This window comes from Pinus tabuliformis, chromosome 3_2 (genome assembly GCF_031772625.1).
Source record: "Pinus tabuliformis cultivar Carrire ecotype Pingquan chromosome 3_2, CPIR1, whole genome shotgun sequence".
NCBI lineage: Eukaryota > Viridiplantae > Streptophyta > Pinopsida > Pinales > Pinaceae > Pinus > Pinus tabuliformis.
In genome coordinates, this window is record NC_142302.1 from 980,202,194 (window position 1) to 980,219,785 (window position 17,592).

The following is a 17,592-nucleotide window of genomic DNA, read 5'->3' on the forward strand; positions in this document are numbered from 1 at the left end:
GAATTTAAGGCGAACTTTATGGGCTAGATTCTTGAAAATATGCCACCAATCTAGCATTAATGGACCGAATGTGGGGGGAACGGTTGAATTCAAATTCGAAAGGTGCTATAAATTACAAGTGGTTGTCCAGCAAACAACACTTGGAAATTTGAGAACTGAGTTGTTACGCGCTCAGGTATTCATGAACCAAGACTTATTCAATATTTTGAAAGTGAATTTGTTATTTAAGCAATTACCAGAGACACTGAGAGAACTGTGGAATAGCACTATGTTAGCTCCCGAAGAAGCCATGGACACAGGAGTAGTGACAGTCGAGGAAGCAGTGTAGGAAATTGTGGAAGTAGAAGCCCTAGAGAGCGCTAGAATAATCGTTGAGGTCCCTAAATCACCGTGCATCTTAAGATCCAAGAAGGATAAACAGGCCATGATATTGGTGCGCGTCTCCCCCAGAAATCCACTAAGGACAAAGCTCACATTAGAGGAAAAGGGGAAGGCCATTAATCTGGAGGTCTATGAGGAGGAAGAGTCTGAAGAAATCCTAGTGGAGGAGGAGGATGTAGAGATGGAAGTGGAAACCCAGGGCGCGGACCCTATCACCAGTCTGCCGAAATATGTTCTTCTGCAAAAGGGTAAAACTAAGGTTCCAAAGGATATGGATGAGAGCAAGAGCTCTCTATAAACTCCCCTGCTCCCCGATGATATTGTGTTTGAAGGAGCGCACTTGGGACGGGTTCCCGTGCTGAAATTTGAATATTGGGACCTCGCAGACCACGAGAAGTTCCCGCATTTAGCAACTGCGAAGCTAATGCGCCAGAAGATAGACGCGTCGACTGGAATGATAGAGTTGGAGCCGCGCAAATGGCTCAAAGGTGTTGAGAAAGCAGGGTTGCTAAACCTGCTCTGGGTGCCACATTACCACCGCACCCTAGTGACCATTTTCGTCATCAGGCAGCTTCTCTGCTTGGTGCATGATGGGTGCTTGTGGCTGGAGGAGCCCATCCCCATCACAGACCATTTGGTTCACCAGATTACACGACTACCTTGCACAGGGGAGGACCCAACAAATATTTCAAAGGGAAAAGGTAGCGATTTGGCCCTCGCGGAGGCAATGAAAAAGAAGTTTAAGTTGGAGAAGAAGAAGCGAGGGTATGCCATCTCCAGCATCAACAACCCTGCAGTCAAGGTTGCGACACAGATATTGGCAGGAAAGGTGATGCGAAAGTGTCGCGCGGATGAGGTGCCTGTGCCAGTGGTTTCACTAGCAGCGCAATGCGCAGAAGGGGTCCAATTCAACTGGGAAAACTATCTATGCGGTGAGTTCCTTGCGAACTGCCGCAAGGCATAGGGCCAGGGCAAAACATTTCATTACGCATGGCTCTTGTTTTCGATAGTACTGGTGGGATGGGAGTTGCCCAAAGATAACCAGTTCCCGTTGATCGTGTAGGACACTCCAAAGGAAAAGAAGTACGCTTCACTGTGGGCGACTAGGTACGCGCAGAGGATAAAGGAGAGCAATATATTTTGGGGCTCATGGAGATGAACATCATGATGGGGATCAATCACAAGCCGCGGTTATTGACCACAGTCTACAACAGTCTGTAGAGCTTTGCAGAATTTAAAGCAAACTTCCACCATGTCTTCATCAAGGTGTGGAAGGACCCTATGAAGATGTGGCATGAGTTACCATACTTAGCGACCAATGATGTAATTTTCGTGGTCCTTGAGTCTTGGCCACTAGAGTGGTGTGCTCCAGATTACTCCGCAGTGGAAGCAAAGAAGTCCGCTACGCAACAAAAGAAGGAAGAGACAAAACTGCAGATGGCACAGTTGGCGGAAATGCGCAGGAAAGAAGAAGCAGTGGCTAAGGCCCAGGCAACGCACGACGCTGCGAAGTTGGCAGAGTAGCAAAAAACAACAAAAGAAGAGCGCCAAGGATAGAAGTCACCTTCGCCCGAACCAAAGACCGATACAGAACAAGGTGGCACAGACCTGCAAACAATGTCCACCCAGCTCAAGTGTCCACGACCATGAGAGCAGGTAGGGCCGCGAAAGAAAATAAAGGCCTCAAAGATATCTTTCGACCCTATCACCCTCACTGAAGGGGATCTACATGATATCGTCAAAACAGTGAGGGATATCACCGCAGAGGCCCTCTAGAAGTTTGAGGAACAACACCAGTTGGTATTGGGGGCTCTCTGGACACAAATATAGGAGTTGCAGGTGCGCACTCCACAGGTTGGCACAGTGTCCACTAGCCTCGCAGTTGGCACTTCAACTGCTGAGGAAATGTTGCATGCCAAGATGACCAACACAATAGTGCTACTAGATGGAGCACTCATTACAGAGAATGAGGCCGACAGGCCTATGGTCAGCAATTTGAAAGGGGTTGGGTTAAACATGGTTGTGCTCCCTTAGGAGATGCTTTATCTTTTGTAAGATGGAGCCACTGCAGAACTTTGGGCCAGGGAGAGTTGCGCTCTACATGTAATGAGTGAGCAGCATATCAACAATGAGCAGTTAAGCCTACAATGCAATGAGGTAGTCGAGCAGAACAAACAGATAGTGTAGTTTGTGGAGGAAGCCTGCCAGATGGTCCCAGAGTTGGCCACCCGAGCAGAGGAATTGGTGGAGGCGTGCATCTGAAAGTTAGACACAGGGGTGCGCGACACAAGAGCAGAAATGGCCAGGGTTCAGCTGGAGTTGAACCTGCTGATAGCATAACTGTAGTTGAAGGCTCAACCTTCCACTCCGCTAGAGGCCAGAGAACAGTGTACCACCACGGTCACAACAACAATGGCGGTGGTTGACAGTGCAGTGACAGACTACATGAAGTTGTTCGAGGTCCTAACCACCCGACAGGAGGACCCAAACATAGAGTGCCTAGAGACAGAGGCGTGCGAGCTACAACAAAGATACGATGAGGTAAAAGGGACCACGCAGCGGTTGCCCTTACACAGAGGCTTGCAAGGATGTAACAGGCAAAGGCGCTCAAGGAGCAGGTGGATGTCGCTTAGCATAAAGAGACAGTTTTGAAAGTGCACCTACAACCATGGATCGATGAGGCTTATACAATTACAGCCTCCATTGAAGCAAAGCTCGTGCAACTACAAGCAACTCAAGAGAGGATTCAGGGCAGTAGTTCAAAAACAACGATCACCAAACACCGCATAGAGGAAGTCCAACAGGCAGCCGCTCAACGCACTGTCAAACTTGCAACAATCCAATCAGAGTTGGGAGGTCTTTGCGCTAAGATATCCACACCTGCAGAGTGACTCGAGGGCGAGTCACGATGTTTGTGTTGGGGGCTTGTTGGGCACGGGATTCCCCAAGGGTAGTTTTGGGGCTAAGAGCCCAGATTTTGGTCCAACTTTGTAATTACAATGTAAAGACTCTGCATTTTGTGGGCATAGAGCGCGTAGTTGTTAAAGAGTCATAGGGTTGTCTGCCCTTATTTTGATAATGTAATGTCGGCTGTAGAAGATCTACCCATGGTCCGCGGACCATGGAATTGTATAAATAGAGCGAAGCTCTAAGTAGTCAAAGGCATCTAATCTAAGATAAGATAATGCAGATGTATGCGAGATAGTTCTGAAGTGTAAGTCTAAGTTTTGAGTCATAGCGTAGGTAGAGGCTCTGCAGTTGAGTGCGTAGAGGCCTAGTAGTCTGTAGTTGAGTGCGTGGACCCCTGTAGTTGAGTGCGCAGGGCGAGTCAAGTCTGTAATCATCCAAAAGTATTAATAAAGAGAAGTTTTCTATCATTTCTGTGTCTTTATTTCCTATTTATGCATCTGTTATATTGGGTATGAATTTCACTTCTAATGCTTATATGATGCACGAATGTGTATGACTGTATTGGTTAAGTGGACGCAAGTAAGAACATTTGTTTACGTGAAGATAATTAAGATCTGTCAATAAGATAAGTAAGTTACTTAGCCTAGTTTGGGAAATAGCGCAGTTCACTGCCCTAGCAGCGTGAAAGCATCTCAGCCCCTGATTAGGGCTGCGCAAAGGTAAATTGTAACAAATTGCGAAGATGCTGAAGGTTAGAACAGGGCACGAAGTGACCTGCACGAAGGCATGTCTAGTTGGAATAAACTGACATCACATCCATCTCAAGGGTGCAGAAACTTGGTTCCAGAATCCCCCCATACTTCGTCAGGTGAGACTTCAGTTCGCGCTCCGCGGGCTGATGCCGAAAGGGCCAGTAGTGTAGGGATTTGTTTGGCTAACTAACTCTGAACCTAGGACAGACCCCCTCAAGCCAACAACAATGGTCGTCATTCAAGAGGATTTGGAATCCAATTTGGGTGACGAAACTAAAATCATAGCCACGAGGTTAAAAGGAAAAGAATCCAATGCTAACACTAGTTCTTCAAACTCACAAAATGAAACTCCAAACAAAAAGAGGAGAATATAACTTTTTCACATAAGGGTGATATCAAAACACAACAAGATTGATACACTTTTCGATAGCGGCTCTCAAGCCAATCTTATCTCTGAAAACATTGTCAAAAGTTTAAATTTGGAAACCGTTCCACATCATAAACCATATCCACTTGGATGGGTGTGTGACAATGCACACTTGCAAGTTACGAGAAAGTGTAAACTGAAATTTGCCATTACTAAATTTCATAGATGAAGTAGAGACATGAAAACAAATATCATTTATTCAAAGGTGGAGTTGAATATATTGTGATAGCTCATAGCAATAAAATAAATATTCTGCTTGTCAATGCAAGGCAAATGAAAAGACTAGTGAATTCAAGCAAGAATTTTGTGTTTCTAATGATCAAACCTAAGGATGATGTTGATAATGAAGCTCTTAAAGGTTGTGATTCGAATTTGAAATTTGAATTGGTTGATGTAGTTAACCAATATGATGAGATGTTTCAGGAACCAAAGGGATTACCTCCCAAGAGGAGAATCCAACATGAAATACAGTTGCAACAAAAGTGTCTTCTTCCTAACATTGGCATGTATAGGATGTCAGTAATGGAAAGCGCAGAAATTAAGACGCAAATCCAGGGATTGTTGAATAAAAGGATCATTCAACCTTCTCCTTTACCATGTGGTGCACCTCTTGTTTTGGTGCCCAAGAAGAATGGTAAGCATTTCATTGAATGGGATTCAAGAAGTGGTTTTCATCAAAGTAGAGTTGTTGAAGGAGATATATGGAAGACGACATTCTAAACCAGGAAAGATTGGTTTGAATGGATTATTATGGTTTTTGGTCTTTGCCATGCTCCTACTACTTTCTTGCATATGAAGCAAGATGTATTGAAGCCATTTATAGACATGATAGTCTACTTGGATGACATTTTCATTTTCAGAAAATTTCATTATGAACATGTCATGTGTGAGAAAAAAAATATTTGATGTCATTTGTCAAGAACATTTCTTTATGAAGATGTCAAAGTATATGTTGGATAAAACTTCTTTGATGTACTTGAGCCTTGAAATTGGTTCTTGCAAGCGCAATACTATAATTCCAACGAGTGGGATCTAAGGAAGCTGTAGATCTGTCACTCTGGGGTCCGTTCTAGTAGTCCACTTGGCCGTAATAGTCTGTGATGGTATTGACTCCATTCCTATTGACACTAGTGAAAGAATTATACATCCTCGTGAAGTCGCAAACGCATTTGCTCTACTCGCAATTTTGCAGCCAGGCTCAAGATAGTCATTTGGATAAGAGGTTTTTTTCGAGCAGCCCAATATTGGAGCAAATTCATTGCTAATTTTTCTCTTGTAGCAGCTCCTTTGCATGCGTTGACAAGTGTGAAAAAGGTTTTTCAATGGGGAGGCAAACAACAAAAGGCCTTTGATGCATTAAAAGAAATTATCAGTACAACTCCAGTACTTGCACTTCTAAACTTGAAAAATTCATTTAAGTTTCAGGTTGATGTATGTGACTATGCCATGGGCGCAGTCTTTATGCAATGTGGTAAGCCCATTTCTTTTCATTCAGAAATTTTCAATGGTGAAGTGTTTAAGTTGCAGCGACAAAGGCACTTCCATTGGATGGGTTTTCTTATACTATTCCACTCGGTCAAAAGGTATAAGAAAGGTATAAGCGACAAGTTTGTTGATGTACTTTCTAGGCCTATAGTTTGTATAACTACTTTCCTCAAGCATCATTTTGTTTTACATGAAAGTTATGTTTAGAAGAATACATACTTTCAAGATGTACATTCAAGCTTGAGTCAAAGGAATCAAGTGGAGGAATTTGTTTACCATTTGCATCATAATGTATTGTATCATCTTGGTAAGAAGGATGTTGCTACTAATAGTAACATGGACAAAGCCAAAGAGTTCATTGAACAACTCCAAATGGTACATCAAATAGTGCAAGAACAACTTGAAAAGGGAAAAGGCAAGTACACAGCAAGGCACGATAAGCATCATGTAGATCACAAGTTCCAACTCAGTGATAAATGGATCGAGGTTGGAAAGGTGAGGGAATTGTACCCTCACCTGTTGGATAATTGAAAGTGATCTTTTTGGGGTCCAAAAGGCTTCCATTGGGGAGGAGTGATTAGGTGCTCAAAATTAGACTCAAAACTCAAAGTGTCAGAATCTCTATAATTTTAGCTTCAGATCGAAGAGCTCGTCATCCTGATTCTAATGGTGCGAACGACACTTGAATCCAAACTCGTATGAAGAAGTTAGAGCAAGTCAAAGATCAGGTTTATCTTAAACAGATGGCAGGAAAAGATGATGTGGCAGGCTCTTCAGCGAATGGGGAAGCGCCAAGTGGCAGGCTTCCATTGGCCCCCACATTTCACAAATCGCATATTGCAAGCAGGTCGTGCTAAAGGATCGGCCCCGAGCAAGGTCAAGGTTGCAATGCGATAAATCGCAATTGCACTTCGCAACAGGGAAGGCATTACAAAAATTGGCCCCCAACATGCCTGAGTTGTGATGCGATAATCACAATCGCAGATCGCAATCACACACCACAAAAGGCAAAGTCCCACATTATGTTACTCGTCGGTTCTCCGCCGATTGCGATTTGCGATGGGACAGTCGATGCCGACAGCTTATGGATTGCCACGCAGCAAAATTTTCGCTCAGTTAGCATTTTTTGTAGCTAATTTGTAGGATCATGCCGTATTTGGAGCAATTTGTGGAGCGAGTAGTGGGAAAACTATGAGAGGTCATAACTTATTCATTTTTCCACCATATTGGATGCAAAAAGAGGCTAGATAACCATCTTTTTCACATTCTGGACTCATTGGAGTAGGTTCCAGAAGCATTTTAGCATTGTAAACACATATTTTTACACTTTTGAGCATAATAGAGAGGCTCAAGCCATTGGAAGCTAGACCAAGGAGACGTAGCCCAGGAGGGGTGAACTCCTTTATCATGTTCCTATTGTAATGTGTTTTTGATGATGTTCTGTACATGTTTATGTTGTTGTTCAGTCTCTTATTTATGTTAAATTTTTCATAAAATTAACATAAAAAAACTCATCATTTCACTTGCAAAAATTCATGAATCCTTTAGCACAATGAAAGCATTTTATTTTTAATCTAAGGATGATCTTAGCACAACAATCTAATATTCTAAATTAGATCAACAATCAATGGACACTATTGGGTACCAGTGTCCCACAATGGCCCTGCTCCTGAAGTACTCTGCCAACATACTGCTGAATGTTCCAATTTCTTTTGTTGTTACTGCCGATTCTTACAGTCGATTTCAACCACCCAATTGGGCATGTTCATGCATTCTTGTTCCAAGCACATAATTTCCATTAGATTCAAATAAATTGAAATAACCTCAAATCATACCTCATTGGTATTTTGTCAATAAGGTACACTTGCAATTATGTTCGCTTCCTGTCACAACAAGTCAAACTAGCATATTTGAGCAAATCAACACGTATAAAAATATCACATCAGATTAGCTCAAAACATAACCACCATAATCATAAATCACATGTAACCATCATAAACCCAATCATAGATCACATGTAATCATCATAAACCAAATCATAGATCACATATAATCATCATATACCATAGTCATAAGTCACATGCATAATAAAACAGAAATAAAATGATGCTACTTATCCTTTCATCAATCCTTAACTTCTACCTTTGTATGTATTCCGTACGCACTCTGGATCGATTGCCACACCAGACAAACACCCTGTGCCTTCTCCTCAACCATGTGCACATACACATAGTGTGCATCACACATATACAACTACACACGTCATACAACACCATGAAATACATGCATCTACACTAGTGCCATATGTACCACATGTACACAATACCACATGTACACTGCAACCACCTGCACAATGTGTGCACAACATCACATGAACATGGCACCACCTGCACACCATGTATATAATGCCACATGTACACTGCACCACTGTACAACATGTACACAACATCACATGCACGACATCTGCACGACACCACATGAACATAGCATCACGTGCATGGCATGTGCACAACGCGACATGTACAACATGCACACAACACCACATGCACACAACACCATATGTACAACATGCATAGAACACCATATGTACATAGCACTACACATCCAGCATGTACATAGCATCATTTGTACACAGCACTGCATACGCAATATTCGTACAACACTATATGTACCATCATATACATAACATTGCATAAACAACATATACACACGCTATGTATACACAAGACCGCATGCGCACAACATCACAGATGCAACATGTACAACATATGCACAATAATAGTACCTCACATTCAAAATCACACTGTCTCTAGCAAGAAACCTTGCTCCCAGTGTCTTATCTATGCTTGTCTCAGCATGTCGCAAACCATACTGCTCCCATTTCGATGTTGTATACCTCAGTATAACCTGTCCATAACATAGGCATAATATAGTCACATAATACCAACTCATAAACACATGATATTGACCTCATATATTTGTCATGACTACTCTTCCCACTTGATTCCTCATGAACCAAGAATCTCTTCATGCCATTCACCTGCATAAGAAATCATTCCTCCACAAGAACGATCCCTGACAACCCTGTCAAACAATGACAACATACATACATACATATATAATCATTAGCATAAAACAATCATCATCCTGTCAGACAATGACATACATACATACATGCATACATATATAAACATCAACATAATCATGATCATGACATAATTACCAGATAACATAAGGTCTAGGTTAAGAGAACTTCCTTTATTCGTGTACAACATGTACAACATTGAGAACAATCGTTCCCAACATAGCCAAGGCATCTGACTGATCTGAATGTTGGGAAAACTTGTTAATTCTATGCAAGCTCCCTCATTAGTATTAAAAAAAAATGTGTTTAGGATCGTCTCAAATTAACCAAAATGTGAGGAATTATGTGTCAAGTGTTGAGTGTCTTTTAAGAGAAATTTATGAGGTTAATTAGATGTTTAAAACACATATACAACAAGTAAATTGCAGAGAAGTAAAACACAACAACTCATAACACAAAGCTGATAAAGGAGTTCACCCCTCCTGGGCTACATCTCCTTGGACCCGCTTCAATGGATAGGCCCTCTTTGGATTAATGGTCAATTCTCTGATTACATACACCTGCAATGCTCCAATGGCTTTGCAACCCGCTCCATTGGATTCAGAAGACCCAAAAATGACAAAAATGACTATCCAAGCTCTGCAATTGGACTTCAGTTGATCTAGGCTTGACCTCCTCTCCTGGTGGCCCTAGGCTTCCTTAAACTTCAACGTAGCAAAATCATATACAAAAGTGTCTTTCTGCCTCTACAACCTATTCCATTGTGTTCAGAGCATCCAAATAATCTAGGAATGACTCTTTTTGAGCCAAAATTGGTCGAATTTAGCAAAAGTTATGGTCTCTTTAGTTTTCCCTAGGAAAACTCCACCAAATTTGGAGAAACTCCAGTTAGCCCCGCCAAAATTGGAGCAGCGCCAGATTTATCATCCTGCTAAAATTGTCGCCAAGTTAATTAGCGCTTTAATTAAGGGATAAGCATGGTTTAATTAATGTTAATCTCCACTTAGCGCATTAAGCGTGCGGTTAGCATTAAGCACCGGCTCTCGGTTATGGTGTAAGGTCACATGTGGAGGGGGTTGGCCCTCTCCTCCCCCCAACTGCCACATGCTATCTCTTGAAATAGAAATTGTGCCCATTATATGTTAAGTTAAATGGTTGTGGCATAGCGGTAAGGCGTGGAGCTTATGTGGGTGAGGTCACGGGTTTGACTTCGCCGGCTTGCCAAATAACATTTTACCTGACCTTTGAGAGGGCACGTGGTGGCCTCCGGGCTTGCCACGTGTCAACCTCTCATTGGTCCACCTCAAATGTCATTGATCAATAACATGACAACACTTGGCACAATGCGATTGAGCCACCTATCAAAATATTCCAGTAATATTCTTTTTGTTGACTGGGCTATAGGAATGCCTAGTCAGCATCCCAGTCAAGCTTGTACCCAAATTTTGTCCTGTTTGACAAAGCAGACAGAAGTCTCTATCTTTCTCGTACGAGCTCCGTTTTGAGTGAAACGAGTTGTGCTGGGATCGTATCACTAAGACGAACACGGTCGTTTAGTTTTTGAGCGATTATGAGCACTTTGATTTTGAGCAAATTTTTTCCCCTAATCTAGATTCCAATCACCGACACCTGAGATCGATTTAATTTACCTTTTCTATTTACCTTTCACATGTTTTTACTGTAAACATCAATTTACCATTATGGACTAGCCAATCCAACCAACTGTCATAGTATGACCTTCCACTACGCTTACTCATGCACAAAGCTTCATCTGAGTCTTACATTACCTGTTGGGTACCACACGGCTCTCCTCGAGCTCCACTAACTTTCCTCTTTCCCAACCAATTCCCAAGACTCAAAACATAAAAGGAAACCCAAGAAACAAACAAGAAGAAGATCATGAAAACCCATAACAACAATACGACACCACAATAAAGTGGCATAGCTATGCACCAGACACACACAAAATCACAAATCAAGCGCAACAATTGCAAAAGACCAAAAGCACAAGACTAACAATAGACACCATCACTCAATCCCCATGGTTCCTAGTGCTTCCAAAGGAAAGCTCAACCTGAGCCTTCTTCAAGATTCATGGAAATCTCTCTTGCCATGCAACTCCTTGCATTATACTGCCATAAACACATAATGTCAGTGCATAAATAAACATAAAAATACATTAGTTACCTTATCTTGTCGTGCCAAGCTTGCTGCCTTGCAACTGAACACATCCACACCATCTCTCAAGGGACTCCAATTATCTTGACAGATCCACCTGTAACTAGAGACTAGCTAATATACCTGTCAAGTACATGTTCATGAATCTAGCACATATCCACATAATGTCAACAAAATCAAGGTTAAGAAGACTCCCTGTATGCAAAACACTCATTCATTTGCAATTAGGGCTTCCAAACATAGCCAAAGGAGTTATTTCCCAATTCCATTATTTTATCTTTTTACCTTGTTGCACTCGAGGCTTACTATGCACTGTCACATCACCCAACTGTTAGTTATATAAACACGTCAACTATTACCTTGTCACGCTACTACCAAGCATGTTTCCCTGCTACTGCTCATACATGACAACCACATGTTCCAAATATTAGGACAATCATATATGTCAATTTGAAATTAACCTCTACCAAGACTAACAATCATGTCATAATCCATAGTCAACTCATAGTTATTAGACATAATGCTACAACTATCACCTACTTACACTTAAGTACATATCAACTGTCTCAACACCTATGTGTTAGTGCAATCATCTTAAAACAAGATCATTAGAACACATACTCATATTTTGCAATTCATCAAACATTCAACGAACTTGCAACATACCATGTTAAATAAATCAACTAGATGACATAATCAAACAGTCAAGCACCAAATATACAACATAAGCAAACTTGTACCTTACTATGTCTCAGGGGAGGCTATCTTGTCTGCACAATCAATCTAGTTAGCATGATATAACTTCACAACATATCAACTCAAACATAAATAAGATCATGATATCCAAAATAGTCACTAGCTAACATGTTTACATCATAACTCATACACAATTATCGTTCACACATATGCAAGGTCAATCTAGATTAGTACAACACCATATCAAAAATATGTTAGCTCACACCTGAATATCATAACCATAACCATCTACATAGGCCAATCCAATTTAGCATGATACATATAATATCAAGGTATAAATGCTATAACCCTAATCATCAAGCTAACTATCATTCTCATCAACGACATATAACCTAATCGTCAAGCTAACTGTCATATAACAACAAGAAGTTAACCTATAACATACTCATCAACAACATATAACATAATCATCAGGTTATCTAATATAAAACAACAATAGCATAGCAATGCATACAACTACAAGTTATTGTCATTCTTGACTATCTGACACGTGCATATAACTACACTAGTCAACTAACATCTATCATGAATGCAACCATAACATCAAAAGACATGTACATAACCCTAATGTATATAAATGTAATGCATATAACAATCATTTACTTACATACCTACATGCCAAACATACAATACTTGTATGACGATCTACTCTTACCCTAAAGTCCAATGTTGCAACCTCATTACGATGCTCTGCATTTCCTGCTCTATCTCAGCCAACACATTAGCATCATAACAGACTAATATCACCCCGATGACCTAAATTGCATACCACGACATCATAAGGCATGTTTTACCTATTATTCATGCATAACTATAACCAAGACCATACATGCATGACCACAACCATTACTCCATTGTACACATTGCCTCATGCAACTATCAACCTGCATAAGCAATGCTTAATCAACTACACATACACATAACTGCATGTAGTCGGGCATAAGTAATCAATTCTTGTAATCAACCTACAAGACTTGTGTATGCAATCAAATAACCAATAATGCAATCCAACATACAAGGATGTAATCAAGATGCATATACTCATGTAACCAATCATATACTTCTGACAATGCATTCCATAAAATCGACATCAAGTTCTCATGATAACCTTACTACTACCATGATCAATATGATGCAGATTAACAAGCACATTAAATGCAAGTGTAAGAGCTACACACGCAACTGACATGCATGCATGACCAATACATTCACCCATATCTGTAGCACTAGATATGACCCAAAGAGAGCGTAACCATGCTCTGATACTAATCTCTAACACCCCCTCCCAAGTCTACCCAAAGTAACCATGCCAACTGGGGTAAACATGAGGAGAGATGCTACTACAACTAGATTCGACCTCCTCTGTCACCTTAAGGAAGTGGAATTGATGGAACATCACATAAAGTCATCCAACATCATCAAGATAACCCTCAGGAGACAATTTAGCTTGTCCCTAGGTCCCACTGCTATTATGCATCTCTTAGGCCATAGTCGCTCTCATACTGTGGCAAGTGAGCAGCTAGCAACCTAAAGTCGCTCTCACAGTCCTACCTGCCAGCGACTGTGGACCAAAATTGCCAGTTCTATGTTAGCGACCCCAATATTTAAGCCACTTTTCTAGCCTAGAATCCTAGCCTCTACCCATAACTTGTTGTAACTTCCAGAATTCATTAAAAACATAATAACAATGTTGATCAATCAAAAATCACCCTTAGGACTAGGCCTGAGCATCCCCAACCGGGACTGACATTCTGTCAAACACTTGGCATCAATGCAACCTACAGGTTTAGGATACAAGATAGAGCATAAACAACTGAAACAATTTATGAAACATAACCAGAAGGATCACCTCCTTCTCCATTGAACTATTATATAATCAATTAGGTCTTGCATCCATCCATTTAACAATTACAAGTAAATATATGAAATAACCATGACATAAACCAGTCATTCAACCATGCTTATAACCAGCATAAAACCATATAAATATTAGAGACATGACAACCATTAAATCCACATATAAACCAATGCAAAAGTAATAGAACTTAACTTTTATTAATCATAGGAAAATCCGACCAGGTTTGGGACTTCCACGTACCACCTGACCATAGACATGGCTGAAGCAAATCTCTCTTTCAGCCAATCACCCCCATGCCATATTCCAATCATGAATGTGGGATCTCATAGAACAACCAATCCAAGAACAGCCAAGGGAATCCAGAGGTTAAACCACCTCCACCCTCACCAAACCATGATCACAACAAAATCGGTGCTCCGATCACAGCCGAACAGAACTTGGAATGCCATCAAGAATCCATCACTATACTTAAGGAATTTTCCATCTCCTTGCCTCTCAAGCTTTACCGCAACCCAATGTCAGATCACTAGGCCCTAAAATGAGACCAGTCTGTCAGGCTTTACCGCAATCCAAACCCAGATCGCTAGGCCTTAAACCGAGACTTCTCCCTCAGGCTTTATCGTGTATCCCGCCAAAATCGGTCAAGGGATTCTTAGGCCTTTGGGAATGAACCTTCAGACCACCTTCGCCCCGGATTTCGAAATCCATTCGACAAACCAAAGATCGAAAACTAAAATAAACATCCTAACACCCTTACATCCAGAAAAAAGGTAAGGCTAGGCTGAAAAACACTATCATAACTCAACAAAACCATGCCACCGACAATAAGAGAACCATACACCAACATTCAAAGCCATGCATGTCCAAACCAACTAGGAAATCACACATGTAAAAGGTTACCTGCAAGTATAACTGCTGAAGCTACTTGATCCCGCTCTTCCTTCATTGATCCTTGCTTTCCTTCCTTTCCTTTTACTTGTTTTTCCTTCCTTGATCCAAAGCTAGAGTGCTCCAAGAAAACTCTAAGTGACCAAGAGTGTGAGAGAGAGAGAAAAACGAGAGAGCTCCAAACTTGAACTGAACGAGAGCTTAACGCTGACCAAGCTTAACACTGAGCAACCTACCAACTGATCCTCATAAGCCTTATTATTAATGAGGCCTCTAATTTCTTCATTTTCCATTATTTTCATTCATTTTCCTCCTCACATGCAACTTGTGACCTTTTACCTTCCTTTTCTCCTAATTTCCTTTATTTTCATAAATAAATGTATCAAAAATGTTTTTTTTTTCTTTTTAATGCCTTTGCCTTAGTCTTTTACAATTTTCCTTAGCTAAAACACACACCCAGTGATGCCCACTAGGATATATTTGCCCAACATTCAACTTGGAATAAGTGTCCCTTACCCGTGGTCTTATTTAACTTTTATTAACTTTTATTACATGAACTTCTCACCATGGTTGTTACATCTTCGATATGCCCTGGTTGGTTCTTTTGGTTTGAGTCCCATATTCATGCTTGGAATATGGCATGGGGGTGAATGACTGAAGAGAGATTTGGCTTATCCATTCTATGGCCGAGTGGAATGTGGTAATCCCATCTCCTATTGGTTTATTGCATTCATTAATGAGAAATGCATTCCCTTGATTTCCATGTGCAAATGTATTGATGTATATGTGGATTTTAATGGCTGATATGTTTATGGTAATTCTGTTCTTATTTTGCTGGTTATATGTATATTTTATGACAACAACTATGTATGACACTCAACATGTTTTCACTTGTAAATGAATGGATAACGTATCTATGGCCTAATAGATGATAATGCCACAAATGACATGAGGGAACAATGGTTCATAGTGATTCTCAGATAAGTATGAGATCCCTACACTTAATTATGTTGTTTACACCTGTAGGTTACATGTTGGTGATGTGTTTGATGAAATGCCTAGTTGGGGTTTGGTTATGGTCTTGTTCAGTTTATTGCTTTTTCATCATTGTTTCCCTATAATTTTACTGATTCTAAGCTATTGTTGTGGGGAAAAGTATCCGACTCGGATGACCCTATCCCTACTCTAAAGGTGACAGTCTTTAGCAACAACTGAAAGTAAAGCTTTGATATTTTCCTTTATGAAAGTACAGAGAGAAGGAAGAAAAGATTAACCAACCTGGTGTCTTTCGCTTAGTCGATCCTTATCCTCTCTCTTTGTCTCTTGTTCCCAGCTCCTTGCTCTCTTTGCCGGTCCAGCTACACACAGATCCTGCACAAAACAAGAGAGGAAACTACAAGATACATGTACTCATAACTGATGCATGGATTAGAGTGAATCAAATATACAAGTAAATACAATACATCAATGCAATACAAGTATATAGGAGAACATGCAAAACTTTATTGATAGAAGTAACAGGGTTCTGAGAAGGTTACAACCATTGATGGCTCCAATCCAGCAGCACCTCCCCAGCAGCAAGAACTCTCCTCTTCACCTCTAGTAAAACAATCACCCAATAGCTCTAACTGTAAACCAACAGCACCTCCTTGCTTTACACAAAATTCCAGCCTCCTTAGACCTCATAGAAGAGCTCTATATATAGGAGAGAAGAAGAGAGGATGAGTCAGCTTGAGGCTGGCATAGAGCTGACTAGTGTCCTCTCCCTCTTCAGTTAATCTTCAGTTCTTGAGTCCACTTGGAGATCCTTTCTTACACATGGTGATCAAGTACCTCTTACTCATCACAGGGCAAATCTCATGAACCAAGTGTCAGTTTGGAAGCTTCCTGGGCAGTTGACACCTTGCAGAATGACTGTGCCACTTGGCCAATCTCGCCCAGCGCAGGTAGCCTTCATTAGATTTGACTTCCAGCGCAGGTACAAGGAGGAGCAGTTGCATTCCAGCGCAGATGCTCAGTGGAGCAGCTGACATGATCCAAAATTAGCCTGTTTTGAAGTGTTTTCAGGTGGAGAACTGATTGGAAGTGCTGTGGTTTGATGACCTTGCTCTTTTAGGGGTAAGAACAACATGTTTAGGGACTGAGGATCCCTGTAATTATTGACATTTCATGCTCCATGTCGCGAGGCACAAAAATGTCTATAACAGTTGCCCCCTAAAGTATGAGGCCGTTTATCGGGTGAAATGCTTTATCTAGAGGGTCCGAAGTTCATTCCAGTGCTGAGGAGGCGCCCTGTAATACAATACAATACAATACATTATTTTTCATTCTATTTTCATGATCTAGCTGAGGCGGGCATTCCCATGCTCAGCTTTATAAATACATTTTAGTACATATGACAGACGATCGTCTGATGGTAGACTGATAATTTTCTGCTGAAATTATCATCCTTTGAATAGGATGATCATCTGCTGCAATGATGTACATGGCAAATGCTTTTATATTTCCTGAATATATATCGCAGCCCGGATGGATGAAACTAGATCCGGGGTCTTCAAACTCGTTCGATCTTCACTCTAAGTACAAGTCGATCCATGTGAGAATTTCGCTGAAGTCGAACATGGAAAGACATCGCTTGATTACCGGTCAATAATGAAAACCGTTAACAAGCGCGAGAGGAATCACCAATAATGACGATGACCCTCAAGGTACTGCAGTACAATTCACGTGGCGTGAATAGAGGACTTGGCGTCGAACGTCACGCAAAATCTTCTGGTCGAAGGTCGTTGATGTATACCTGTCGCCGGAAGTGAGAAACTTGCCATTGAGGCATGCAAGCTTCAAAGTACTGATGGGGGTGTTCCTAGATCAA